Source organism: Zerene cesonia, unplaced genomic scaffold, assembly GCF_012273895.1.
Source record: "Zerene cesonia ecotype Mississippi unplaced genomic scaffold, Zerene_cesonia_1.1 Zces_u004, whole genome shotgun sequence".
Classification (NCBI taxonomy): Eukaryota; Metazoa; Arthropoda; class Insecta; order Lepidoptera; family Pieridae; genus Zerene; species Zerene cesonia.
This window is the reverse complement of record NW_024045134.1, coordinates 2,620,316-2,635,284: the sequence shown is the minus strand read 5'-3', so window position 1 is coordinate 2,635,284 and position 14,969 is coordinate 2,620,316. Positions and strand designations below refer to the sequence as shown.

Below are 14,969 nucleotides of genomic sequence, written 5' to 3'. Positions count from 1 at the left end.
ACATTCAAACAGATCCTACTTCTTACTAATATTATAAATACGAAAGTTTGTACGGATGTGTGTATGTTTGTTGCTCTTTCTCGGAAAAACTACTGAACCGTTTGCACTGAAATTTGGTATGTAGACAGCTGGACAACTAGAATAACATTAGGCTTTTTATCCCGATATTCCTATAGGACACGGACTTACGCGGGTGAAACCGCGGAGCGTAGCAAGTAATTTAATAATATCGCAGGAATTATTATTCAGTCATGACTGTATCAGTGCCGAGGCGTCGATGGACAAGCAAATTTTGTTTATTTTCACAGATGACATCATTTCAACTGTACCGAGTAAGGATTTATCAATTACTAGCTTTCCGCCCGCGGCTTTGTCCGCGTAGTCGCAGATAAAATAGCCCCGGGGTTTTTAGGATTCACAATATCGCAATTTAAACGATCCTTCAAATATATTAATAAGACAACTGCTAATTATTGCTAGAGCTAGAATCACTGAAAACAGCTAGTACACAGGTAACCTTAGACACCTAGGCTATAAAAATATGGCATAATACGTGGGGAAGACTAGTGGGCGTCTAGCGAAATGATACGTTACGTCACCGCTTATTTCTCACCTATTGTAGTGTTTAAGCAAATATAAATTTATTACGACAGAACACTACTTGATTCCAATCTCTTCCGTTTGTGGTTTGTCTGTAATCTAGATAATGGAGCCGTAGTTTATTGTTTACGAAGGGTTTCAGTCGTTTTTACCAAACGGTGAAGTCGCATTTTGGGTTATATTTTTATTGCCGCTATAAGGACGATTATGCTTAAATTTTCTGGTCATTTAAGTCATTTAACATGTCACAATTTATGAGAAATTTTGAAAGAATAGAAAAAATTTGATCACGAGGCAGGATTCGAACCTGCGTTTCTTGCCTAACCGTAGCAACGCCTAGCCTCTCGGCCACCCGTGATCCTGCCACAGTCATCGAATTTCATCTACTCTTTCGAATATTTTCTATTATTTCAAAATTTCTCATTTATAAAGCATTTCAATGCTATAAAACTAAAAATTAAATGTCACAATTTAGTATTTTTAATAAAAAAACTCATAATCTTTCAAATTGTCAGAGCTAGATCAAGTTTAAATGGAGACGCGGGAGACACGAGCTTTTAACAAAAAAATCATCAAAATCATTTCACACAGTAAAAACTTTTGAGATAAAAAAACTAAAATAAATACAGTCCAAATGAGAACCACATACTATATTTGAAGTCGGTTAAAAACTAACACAAAAATATAATGCGCGTTGCCTGGATGAGATCACTCTTTAGAGACGAGGCCGCCCTCTGTGGTGGTTTATGTTTTAAGGTTTATAAATATAAATAAATATTGTGAGATCAAAGTATCTTATATAAAAGAATTATTATTTACTGTATAATTCGTCTACGGTCTATACATACGAAATATACAGTTATAAAAAGTACATTTCATTTTGTTTGTATAAAATACTAGCTGTTCGCCCGGGCTTTGCCCGTGGTACATATATAGCCTATGTCACTCAGTGAAGTTGCAGCTTTCTTATAGTGAATTTTTATTATCGGTCCAGTGGTTTTTACGTGAAAACGTTACAAACATAAAAATACAGAAGTTTCATTATTATAACATCAGTGTAGAATATAAAGTTTGTAAGTTTGTGACGTTTGTGTGTTGTACGGGGTGAAATCAGGAATAACTAGACCGATTTCAGAAATTCCTTCACCATTAAATTTGGACGTCCTATCGGCTACATATATCACGGGAGAGAACTATTCCACTATTTCAAAAATTATTTCACCGGTTAACTCATGTTTGACTCGTGAGTAACAGGTTATAACTCGGGTAAACAGAGCCGGGGCGATCGGCTAGTCTACAATATGACATTCTACCATCTGGTATGTCTGTTTGTCACTCTTATTAACCGATCATTGATCATTCACAAGCGTCTGTTATGCGAAACAGTGAGGTCTTGTCTTGAGATAACGACAAATTAACTATTTGTAACTTCATTAGTAGAATGACTCTTATACTTATTTTATACTTTTATAATTTATTTAGTTTCAACAGTATAAGTCTGTATCCCGTAGGAATATTGCGATAAGAACCTTGCCTATGTGTTACTCTTTCACACAAAAAGTATTGAATCGATTACAATGAAATTTGGTACGTAGATAGCTGGACAACTGGTATAACATATAGGCAACTTTTTATCCCGATATTCCTACGGGATACGAACTTGCGCGGGTGAAACCGCGGGGCGCAGCTAGTATGTAATAAAGTTGAATGTTTGGTTTGAATTTCAATAGATAAAGGAGGTACAAGTGACGTCGTAAGTATAAAGATATAACTTAAGAATGTTTCTTTTGTTTCTAGTAAAAAAAATGAGAAAACTAATCAAATAAAGTAAGAAAAATCATATAAGAAGATCATCAATAAAAAGATGACACTAAAATGAAGAAACATAAAAAATGCGCTTACCAAATACAAAAATGTATCGCGTATGCGCGGGGGCAGGCGACAGGCGACAGGCGGTCGCAGCGCGCTCGAAGGATCTAAAGGAGGGATCGCAGCTATGGGCTACCCACGCATTGCGGTGTGGTTACATGGAGACTAGTTTTAGACCATAATTATTATATTTGGTTCAGACTTCAACTTCAAATATTTAATTAAAATACACATTCTTAAGTGATATTATAAAATAAAGGAGATTAAATTTAATTTTATGTTTAATAGCATTCCAGTGATTTTCAAATGAGTTTTTTTAAAGAAAAAACATCATTGATCACGAGGCGGGATTCGAACCCGCTCATTATGGCAAACCGTAACTTAGGCAGATGAGGCCACCAACGACCATAAGATCTACTAGGCTTTGCTACCGTTTTTCATAGTAACGCGAGTTCGGATCCCGCCTCGAGATCTAATTGCTATTCTTATAATTTTATATTAGAACATGTGTCTTTTTATTCTGTTACTTACGTAATCGACTATAATTTTCCTTGTATCTACCTGAATTACTGAAAAAATATTATCAGTAATCAATTAAATAATAATTATTATTATATTCTACGACTAAATGACAAAGCTTTTTTTTCATCTAACACAAATAATTTATAGGGCTTTTTATCAGTTATGAAAGAGAGACATTTTTATATTTATGTGTAGTTTCACAGTTGATCGAAATCTAAAATTAGAAACAGTAAAACCGTTTAATTCACAGGAAACATTGTTTTAGCGGCTCTGTGTGAATTAGCATGTGCATATAATGATCCTAAACAAACAGATATTTGGGCGATTGTTCAAATAATTAAAATTTATTAAAACCTTTTTAAACATTTGAAATTTGTTATGTATAAAACTTGCTTTTTTGTGCCGTGGTTATAAAATATTTGGTTATCTTTTCAATTTGCTAAATTTTATGTAATAGTGCAATATAAATTACTTACTTTTGAGGAGTTTTGTTCGGAGAGGACCGAAGCCTTCTTGAAATATATTTGGGATCACATCGGGATTATGCTCTTTTGAATAAAAAAATAACTTTGAAAATCGGACTACTATACACTTGACGGAGAAATGAACGAATTAAGAAAGTACTTTTACGGTATATATTAAGTAAATGTAAAACTAAAGAGTTTGTTTGGACGCGCCAACCTAGAGAACTACTGAACTGACAAAAATTATTTCACCGTTGGATATATTTGTAATATCAGACCGCTATAGGCGCTACATATACCACAGACAAAGCCGAGGGCTGATAGTGTAGTATAAAATTCATAAAAAGCATATAATATTTAACTATATTTATAGTTTAGTGTCCATATTTAGCGGAAGCTGTCCTGTATTATGTAAAACAACGATGCATATATCGATTTAGTCAAAAACACTAGCTAACCATTCCAGTCAATCCTTTTTTACACGCTTTTTATTAGCTTCACCTGTATGTTTGTTTGTAACCGACTTCTTTGGGCGCGATTTTGACCCACTTTAAACGGCTAGATTTCGTTCAAACTTTGTAGATTTATTGAGGACCGATGACAATACACTAATTTGATAAAATTATTCCATTTTTCAATTTGCAAAATATGATAAAAGCGTGTTTTTTAGTTTTTTTTAACTATTATAATATATTATTAACCTATAAGTGGTCTAGATCAATTGGTCTGAAAGTGTGATATTTAAAATGAGAACAGAGAGCGCCATGTAACCCCAGGTTGTAGCAAGTGGTCAGTACTGTCAATGTCATGTGAACGGAGTTGGTGACATCATTGCTATCAGCTCCGAGATTATCAATGTATTTCGACAAACTAATTGTAAACAACTGAGTGCGTTGGAGCGTTGTCTATATTCTGGTCTGGCTCTGTGGAGTCCCCTGTCCCCTGGGGTTTGGGGCAGATGATTCATCTGTATCAATGATCGTTTTTTTATTCAGAGATTAATGGCTTAATCGCAATGCGATAATGTCGCCCAAATACACACAAAACCCCAAAAATATGTATCACAAACATATGAAATACTATATAACAGTTTCTAAATAGGAGTCGCAAGGATGCCCTAGCCGATTCTGAAAGATGGACAGCCAGGACACAGTTGTAGGCTCCCACCGCAGTACCTAACTTAGGTCTTAAAGTCTCGTTTCGGACACATTCCATCAAAACATGGTAAACATCTCCACTAACATTACAAGTTAAACAATTAGGTGCTGGGGTTGATCGATTTTCTTTACAGATAAATAGAATCAGCCTTTTGTGTCCTGCCAGACCGAAATTCTATGTAAGTCCCCACTGGGAATCCAATCCAGGCCCCCTTGGATCTATGCTCTCCCGCTAACCACTGTACCAAGACTTAAAAACACGCCTCATTAGTAGAATTAACTGAATTGTCTCATTTGTTCTTATTCTGAGTTTACATAAGGAATTTATTGTATTGTCACCGATCCTTATTAAGTGTACAAACTTTAAGAAAAAATGTTTTAAATTAAAATGGGTTAAAAAATCTAATCAAAGATACAGGTGAAGCTAATAAAAGCGTGTTAATAAAGAACAATTCATTTGAACAAGTGACTATTCAACTTAAGTATTTTTTAACGATGAAAGAAATTTTGAAATCCGTCCACTTGCTCCTCAGATTAGTGTGTCCAAACAAACAAACAAAATCTTCAGCTTAATATCATAATAGCATAGAATATAGATTAGATGCGCGTAGGCAAAAATGGATCCTGCGTGAGATTAATAGAATAATTTCCAACCAATTCTCTTAGAGGTCTATTTATCTATTCGTCCTGACTTATATACTGGACTTCACGAATAATTAAAAGATAATACGTTGTTGTTTTATATAGATAAAATGTTTTAAAGAATGAAAGAATGAAAGAATGAATGAATAGATGAATGTATGGATGTTTGCTCTGTCACGCGAAAACGGCTTATCGTATCTAAGTGACATTTGGTATAGAGATAGATTATAGTCTGAATTAGCACAATAACTTGTTACCACGCGAGTCACGCCGCGGGTACAGCTAGTAAAATATAAAGTATTGTTTGTCCCTGTAGCATTATAAAGTTTTTATATATTTTAAGTTATCGGTTCATAACTTTTAGCGGTTTTTTGTTTCCTTAAAGATTTTTTGTCGCAGGCTCACGAAGCTGGTACACGAGATTCATCATCTATAGTCTACACAATACGCTCCATCATTCTGGGAAAGTCAGTTAAATTCTACAAGTTTGCGTAATTTATCATTGTTATTCGTCACTATATATTATTCCGTGATACAACAGTAAAATAATAAATAAATACACACGATTGGAAAGACTCGAGAGGAAGTGATCTCATAAAATATTAACATGCAGTAAATATAGTTTATTTCCAACACATGTAATACCTACTAATCGTATAGTTTTTATCATAATATAATCTGAATACACTTTTCATATCAATGATGATAAAATGTTAAGCAATAAACTTTGAGATTTAAACTGCGCATAAACATAAGTAAATGTTTGCAAATAAAGATTGTTTAATTATAGCGTGGGTGTGATGAATCTGTCATTGTTGTATAGATTATCTGTGTGCTCAGTGTGAGTGGCGGGAAAATTGTTTATGGTTTTGCACCTTAAAGAAATTTAATATAACCTACAAATTCTTTAAAATCATTTTTACACCGAAATATTTTAATTTTAAACTTCTTAATAAAAAATGCATATTAGTGATATCAATTCATCGTTATAAGAATTATATTCTACAAAATGGTCGCCGACGTCCTTTGGACGGAAGAACCACACCAAAATCTGCAATAAGATCAAATTAGAACAATTTTTTAGCAATTACAAAAAGAATCATGACAATCTGTTAAAAATCTCCTTAGATTATTGAGTGAAAAAAAAAACAAAAATAAAAACAATCGCATTTCAAACCGCTTTTAAATATTTAAAAAAATATGTACAGACGAATAATTTATAAAAAAATGATTATTCATCTGATTCTATTCAATTAACGATACAAAACTCGCCTGCAGCAAGTTATAAATAGCTTTCAATTAATGTCAATACTTCGTCATCGATTGTTTAGCCGTTCTGGGTATTGATATCAAATATACACAAACCAAATTTCCTCTTTGACTGTTTACAAATAATTATGATGTGTCATCGCTGCTTGCATTACTCAGTTGTCTTATATAGACACTAATTTAACAACGTATATGTACTGACGTATTGGGATGTTGCTATGCCCTATTGGCGTGATTTTTTACGAGAATACGGTAAAAATGACCAGAACTAATATAGGCATAAATTACTATGTAATTAAATACTTACTACGATATATATATACTTCTACAATACTACCACGCAAGCAGTCGTGGATTAAAACTAAGAAATAAATAGAAATAGAGAAAGAAATAAAAAATAAATAAATTCTGAAGTTTTAGATACCGCTTTCTAGTTCTGAAATAAGTTAATATTATTATATTGAACAAACAAAAAAATTTGGTTAAAATAATTTAATTCACTTGAGTTTATTAGAGTTTAAATAATTTGAAGTACGTATTTATTTACTAAAATAATTCTTAATTGACACAATTTATAGGTATTTATATTTATAACTAGCTGCGACCCACTGTTTCACCCGCGCAAGTCCGTTGCTCCCTCACGCGAAAACTACTGAACCGATTGCAATGAAATTTGGTACGTAGACAGCTGGACAAATGGAATAATACATAGGCAACTTTTTATCCCGCTATTCCAACAGGGTACAGATTTAAGCGGGTGAAACCGCGGGGCGCTGTTAGTTGGTTATAATTCTGACTGATGGAACAAAAACGTCAATAGTTTAAGTTGATAAAAAAATTATTTAATTTTTAGTTTTATAGCATTGAAATGCTTTTATAAATGAGAAATTTTGAAAGAATAGAAAAAATTTGATCACGAGGCAGGATTCGAACCTGCGTATCTTGCCTAACCGTAGCAACGCCTAGCCTCTCGGCCACCCGTGATCCTGCCACAGTAAATTCAAAATTTCTCAAAAAAATTATTACTAAAAATACGCGCCTCAGTTTTTACAATTATCTTCAATGAACACAAAATCTTGTGTGAAAAACTGACTAACTGATCTATCAACACACAACCCAAACTATTAAACCGATCAGGCTGAAATTTGACATACAAATAGTCACTATAATTTACACATGCGCTAAAAAAAGATTTTGATATACTGACCCTCAAGAGGACAAAAAAGCGGATGTAACTATGTGAAAATTTCGACAGTTACATCTACACTTCACATTTATCAACGAAATGATGAGACAAAAACATTTCTCTAAAATGTGTTTGCGCAAACGAAGACAAGTGCATCATTTAGTATCGAAATATAAAAGTTCAAGCGACGATGCTAAGGTCAAACTGCGAAGGGAGTTACGCTTCAGAGCCTTGGTAAACTTTGAGCCTGTGAAACTCATTGTATTCAATTAATATATGTATTCATTCATTAATTTCCAATAAATATCCTTACTGCTATTGTTAAAGTTAACAAGCTAAGCTAGCTTTTACCGCGCGTTTAATTCGGATAATTTAAAAGATGTTATTTATATATACATCCTCTTAAATCATTCTGTTAAAAACATCAGAATCCGTTGTGCAATTTAAAAGAACTAAGCATATAGGGACAGACGCAGTAAACGACTTGGCTTAATACTATGTAGTATGCGAAAGAATGTTTATGTGACGCTTTCATAGCTAAACTCAGAACCGATTTAAAATAAAAATAGCATTTTTTTCTCAAAAATCAACAGTCTATGAGTTAATAAGTAATAATAATACAATAAAAATCTAAATGGGATCTTTTTACACCAGATTTACTTGCCCTAAGAGAAACCATAGCAAACAACATTTAAACAATTATATATTATGTCCATGAAGTGTTTAAAGAGGTTAATATTGTTAATTTATGCCAATTACCAGTAATTAACATTTTATAAGTTAACAACCGTAATGCATAAACATATCTAAATTATTAAGTTAAATATACTTTCATTTTATCTTACAAACTAGATAAAAGAAATGTATTATTTTCTATAAAAATTACGAAATTATTTAAAATAGAAAGTCGCATTCATTATTTTGAAAATCTGTTTTATGTTATAAAGCTGCGCCCCGCGGTTTCACCTCGGAAGTTCGCATCCCTATATGTTATTTCAGTTGTCCAGCTATCTAAGTACCAAATTCCATTGCAATCGATTGAGTAGATTTTGCGTGAAAGAGCAAACACACACACACATCAGGTAGGAAGGATAGTAAGACTAGCTGACCCGGCAAACGCTGTTCTGCCTTACTCTTATCATTTAGGAATATGAAATAGATGTTGGCCGATTCTCAAACTTACCCAATATGCACACAAGATCCAGACGTTTCGGAGAAATATTGTGACATGAGAATTATATATATTTGCTAAAGTTTAAACTGTATAAAATGGTCAATTAAAACGTTTATTTCCAATATAATTATACAAATTATTTAATTAATTGTATTCACGTATGCATTGAATATATAAGGACGAGTGACAATGCATCGGAGATAACGGAAGGAATGCGGAGGTCAGTAAATAAGATAGTACCTACATCGTATGATAGGGCACGTTTATACTGTTTGGTGTGTAAGTTGTTATTGTACTGGGAAATGGGTGGATCGATTTTGATGGATACAACTAGTCTTCGTATTAACTTACATCGCGTCGATGTAATGCGATTTAAACTATCCTATTCCCTTTCTCAGGTCTCTAACTATTTTTATACTAAATTTAATGCAAATCGGCTCAGTGGTTTAGGCGTAAAAACAAAACAGACAAACATACGGAAATACTTTCGATTTATAGTGAGGATTTTCTATTATTATTGCACAAAATTAGATATTTTTTCAAAGTTATATATTACACCTTTAGATTGATATTTTCAAACATTCAAATAACAAAAAATACAATAAACAAGGCAAATACATGTTTTTTTTATTAATAACACATTTGAATGAATAATCTTATATCTTTAAATGAGCAATTCTTGTATATATATATATATATATATATATATATATATATATATAATTGGAATCTCGGAATCGGCTCCAACGATTTTCATGAAATTTAGTATATAGGGGGTTTCGGGGGCGATAAATCGATCTAGCTAGGAATTTTTTTTAGAAAATGTCATATTCGTGTTTTATTCGTGTTTTTTTTTCCTGACATCTATTGGTGAATAATAATGCTATTTTGCTTCGTAGATAGCTGGACAACTGAAATAACACATAGGCACTTTTTATACCGATATTCCTACGGGATACGGACTTACGCGGTTTCAACCGCGGGTCACAGCTAGTATGTAATTAAACACAGACTAGTGTTTATATTTAATACTGAAACTTTTGTGCGTTAACTAATCATTTTTTAAATTAATATGTATGTATCTACAATGTATACTAGAATATTTTTATTATGTTAAAACCCCATATCTAAGTAGTGAAAATTAGCTAAGCTTCTTTTTTCAAGTCTTATTTCATAATCGCTACAACAGATAACATAAAACAATATTTGGAATTGAGTTTTAAATAAATTTCGGTATGCAATATATTTCGGTACCAACCTTCAAATAAAATTTATGACTGTATGTATTTTATGTTTTTTTTACAAAAGAAAGTACCGGAAAGGACACAAGGTCGCTTTATTAGTACCGGTGTAATGAAATTAATTCGAGGAGCGGGTTCTTATCAACCGTAGTAAAAACAATGTCTTAACATACAAACAATACACAAACTAAATTGAGAACCTGTTGTTTTTAAGCTTCTTAAAACGAGAGCTATTTGCGCAACTTTGCTAAAAGGGGTTGGATATAGAATCCATAGTTTGTAGTTATGGTGTATAGTTAGATAATCTTTTTGGCTTCTTTTTCATTTTTGTATTCAATTATTACAGCTATTTAAATTCAATTTCAAGCTATGTTTTTACAGTTAAATGGTATTTAGACAGGCACATATAATATTCTTGATTATATGTTATTGATCGAGTCTTAAAGATATTTTATTTCGGGTATTTTATTCTTGGACTAAAAACCATACAAGGTATAGCGTGGGCTATTGAAAAGCCGGGTAACGTTTTTTTAAGCTGTATCTCTCACTGGAAAAATTATATCACCAATGAAATGCTACAATCCCAAGTAACGTAGACTTTTTTAACAAACTTTTTAGCATCACGAATGTTTGTATGTTACATTCTATAGACTCGCTTTGACCAACATTAAAACGGACAGATTTAATTGAAACTTCGTACTATTATCATTGTCCAATGACAATACAATAATTTCATGAGTTCCTCTCATTATCCTTATAAGGATCTTATGCTCTAAGAGCAGGTGAGGCAATTTGGATAAAGTATTATTTTTTCGTTTTTTGGACTGCATAATTTTATTGAAGTGAAAACTTCTTTAGGCGCGTTGAGCGTTTTGGTAGAGGGTAAAATGCTCGGTTCGCGTCACCGACATGCTAATGATAATAGTATATCTATAGCTTTAAAAAATTTCATATAATTTTTGCATATAGTTTTAATTACTCTCAACTTAATAGTTCCGTTTTCATTTTTTATTCGGAGTCCCTACAGTCTAATGACATAAGTAAGAAGGTGCTTCAACATTGTTGTCAGTACTAAATATAGGTTAGGAGTTGTGTTATGCTCCGGTGCCAGTGGGTCGGTGTTGGGTGTCCCTGACGCAGCCGTTTGCTTCTCTTTGTAGTGGCTTAGGGTTGTTAGAGGAATTTGATTTCAGATAATTAAATCTTTGAACGACTTTACTTTACTGTTTTTAAGCCTTACGCCCTTTCCTTAATTGATTGGGAATATGTATTTTTAAATGAAATATACGTTAACGCTGTACAAAGATGAAATGTGAACAGAATTTCGGTATTCACTATTTAGTTATATATATAACATGTCTCTTATTTCTTTGGGTAGAAGGACGCAATTTCACTGTACAAAAGGCGTAGACTACAACAAACATATAAAAAAACACCTAATTATTTTCTATAAACAAGATCACTGATGTGACTGAATATAAATACAGTTGAATGGAGAATCTTTCGTTTTTGTGAACGTCGGTTAAAAATGGCTATAATCTTCGTTATAATCTACCTCTAAATCACAAAAATACAACAGAACAAGTAACACATTACGCAAACATTACAATGTTTTTTTCTTTAATTTGACAACCCTAAACGCGACCACAACGGACAGCTTCTTTGCGGTGTCGGGTAACTCCAGTATGCCTGGTTACATAATAACTTACTGCCTACTGTCCAACAGAGCGATGAAAATGACAATGACTGGTATACTCTGTGACTGGTATTTTGAAGTCATAATTGGACACAAATATGTAAGATAGTAATAGAGAGATATTAATAGGGTTGTCACAACAAGAAAAAATGTAAAAAAAATACTAATTAGTATACTATCTTTTGCCCACAGCTTCGCTCGCGCAGTCACTGGAAGAGATAAACATCCCCGAGTTTACCAGCATTAAACTATTTTTGTGCAAAATTCAATCCAAATTGATTCTGTGAATTACGCGTGAAGAAAAGACGAACAGAGAGAATTACTATCGCATGTATAACACTAGAAGGAATGTATTATATTGATAGATATATTTTATGTGCCGATGACAGTTCAAATTTTATTTAAGGCAAATAATATCAAATGTTCGGGTTTAATTCGTGCGTATAAGAACTAAGAGATACATACATCATACATTTATGGTTTACATACTCAGTAGTCTACCACAGAGTAAGAATCTTATTTATGTCACACACTACTCTCAGATGAAACGAGTGAATTTTAAATTTGCTTCCATGTTAATGGATACTGGAACTACTGCTTTACAATAACAAATATGCAATGATAAATTATCTCACAAAAACTAGAACGAAGACAGAGCGAACGACTAGTTTTTAATTAATCTATGGCATTCATACGCTGGTATGTATTGCATTGGGTTTATATTTACAAACAAAGACATTTGGAACTTCCTGGCAAACATCCGTATTGTCCCCACAAATGGGGTATGGGACAGATGTTATTAGATATTTTAACCTCTAATATATAAAAAGATATAATTTCTAGTTTCCTTCATAGAATTACACAATATTTAACATCGTCTAATCAACGATTTAACAATCTGTGATATAATTTCTACAACGTAGATAATGTAGCTAGTATTATAAGAAATATATTTAATAATATTATTAACGCATCTCAATACTGAAATTTTGATATTCGCAGAACAAATCTTTCTTTGACTTAAAACACTTTTCTTAATTTATATTGAACGACAAACAATGACATGAAGGTAAATAAGCTACGGCATATTTGCACATGATTCAAAACAATATTTCTTGTAAGCACACATCTTGAATGGTCTAGTATAACAATAGAACACTAATAGGCAATATTTGTAAACCAACAGCATATATTGTAAATAGTTCTCACCTTGAGACATACATCCAAATTCAATAACAAGATCGTTTCGCCAAACATCAAACTAAGTGACTTCATTAGTCACCAATCATGTGTAATGACGAATATTTTAAATATTTAACAAACTCGTTTATTAGCTGGCAACATCGTATTTTTATTCTAGTCATATACAAAATATTAATAACTATAACAGTGCATTATATAAAGTACAACAACCTTCTTACATTTGGTAAGAGATAAGCGAATTTTAATAACAATAAGTGACTCACCTGAGATGCGGCCGCTAATTCGTTGACATTTAAATTTCTTTCGTTTCTAAAATTCACAGTCCGTTCACTATATTAAAATAAGTTATTGAAGCTCACATGTGTTATTGCGAAGCGGTTATAGTTTTTGTTAATCGCGGTATCGTTCGTTCGGAGGGGTCACTCGGGGTTGAGCGGTACGGGACGTGTGTCGCGTGCGGTGGTCGAGTGCAGACTGACCGCCTGAGACAGGCAGCCGCAGGCACAGGCTGCGCGGGCGCAGACGAATGGCCTCCAGGATAACTCCCTCCTCCCGAGCCCTCGCAGCCTTAAGATAGCTTCGTTCCAAGAAGGTGACGCTACTTGATATAAACCTTTATGTGTGTGTTATTTATTTAGATGTTTCCCTACCATTTAATATGGTTCATCGTTGAATTATGAGACGAGTTTTAAAACGATGTTAATATGAATGTTGTAAAATGTTGTGTTTATCTTAAATTGTTGTGCATATAATGTATAATTCCAAACCTTTTTTTTCTATTGAGAGAAAATGTTTATGCAACAACAGCTGATGAACCTAAATAAATAAAATGTTGATAGCGTCTAGCTATTCTATGTTATAGCATTATTCTAATCTGAGCAGTTTACTTATTAAATATGTACGTGATCTCATCACAGCTGCAAAATTCAATGTCTGTTTGACTATTTGTGCAAAAATGTTGAAATACAAACAGTGAAAAACGACGTGAACGATGAATTAGGGAAGGCTTATTGCATAATATACAAATAAATATGTTCTTTCATGTATTTAGTAAGTTTATATGTACATTTATTCATGAAAGAAGTAAGAAAAACGTATATGAGATCATTTAGATATGATTTTATGTAATTTTAATTTAATTTTTAACTCGCTTTTATATAGGTAGGTAGGTATATTAGAGTATAAAGAAATGGATGATCGCGACTTAATTATGCCAGTATAGCCCACGATTACCTCTCCGTGCCCAGAGTATCTACCCCGTTTACTTCTCTTTCAAGGATTTCTGCATAGCTTTTATTTAAAAGTCAATAAAGAAGGAATAATTAATCAATTTCCCAATATATAAGCTTGTCCCAGAAAAAATTAATAAAAAACAAATACAGTTAAAAAAACTAAAAAAAAACGCTTTTACTGCCATTCGAACTAAAAACTAGAAAATAATTTGCAATGACAAAGAGTTTAATATAACTGTAGTAGCAGATGAAAAATTTAAGTTGTTAGCACAATAATTCAATTCAGAATAAAAGACGGGGGGTGCATTTTACTGCGGTTCATAACTAACTACCCTCTCATAGATATTCGTCAATAAGATGATTAAAATATTTCAAAATATCAAGCACCCCACCACGCCACCACGTTTGTGTGGTTCGCTTGATGGTAAGCGATCATCACCAACTATCTATATGCAGCGCTAGTGCCTCTGCAAATACGTTTATGGCTTTTCATTGGCAAGGGAGGAGGAAAGGATTGAAGACAGGAAATAAGGAATGAATGGAGAGGATGAGGAAAAGAAAACAGGCAGCCAGTTTCCCCACCCACCGAACGACACATTGAAGCATGCTATATCATCACTATTTCACGCCGATCTTCAGTGGGGATGTCATTTGGTCTGACGCGCCTTTCACATTTTAGCTTGTATGTCTGAAAAGGTAATTAGTCTTAAATAT

At 32.9% G+C, this 14,969-nt stretch overlaps 1 protein-coding gene across 6 annotated transcripts in view; it reads right to left on the bottom strand.

Moving 5' to 3' along the window:
• The window catches only part of LOC119838677 (titin), a 68,102-nt gene extending 54,571 nt beyond the window's left edge, over positions 1–13,531 (bottom strand). For 2 of the 6 annotated variants that reach the window (XM_038364751.1, XM_038364750.1), the window contains exon 1: positions 13,287–13,529. The gene's annotated coding sequence lies outside the window, so the exon portion shown is untranslated. Of the gene's footprint in view, positions 1–13,286 lie in introns of all 6 variants that reach the window. The other 4 variants (XM_038364747.1, XM_038364746.1, XM_038364749.1 and 1 more) reach the window with 4 other exon arrangements.
• Positions 13,532–14,969: the final 1,438 nt, after the last annotated feature.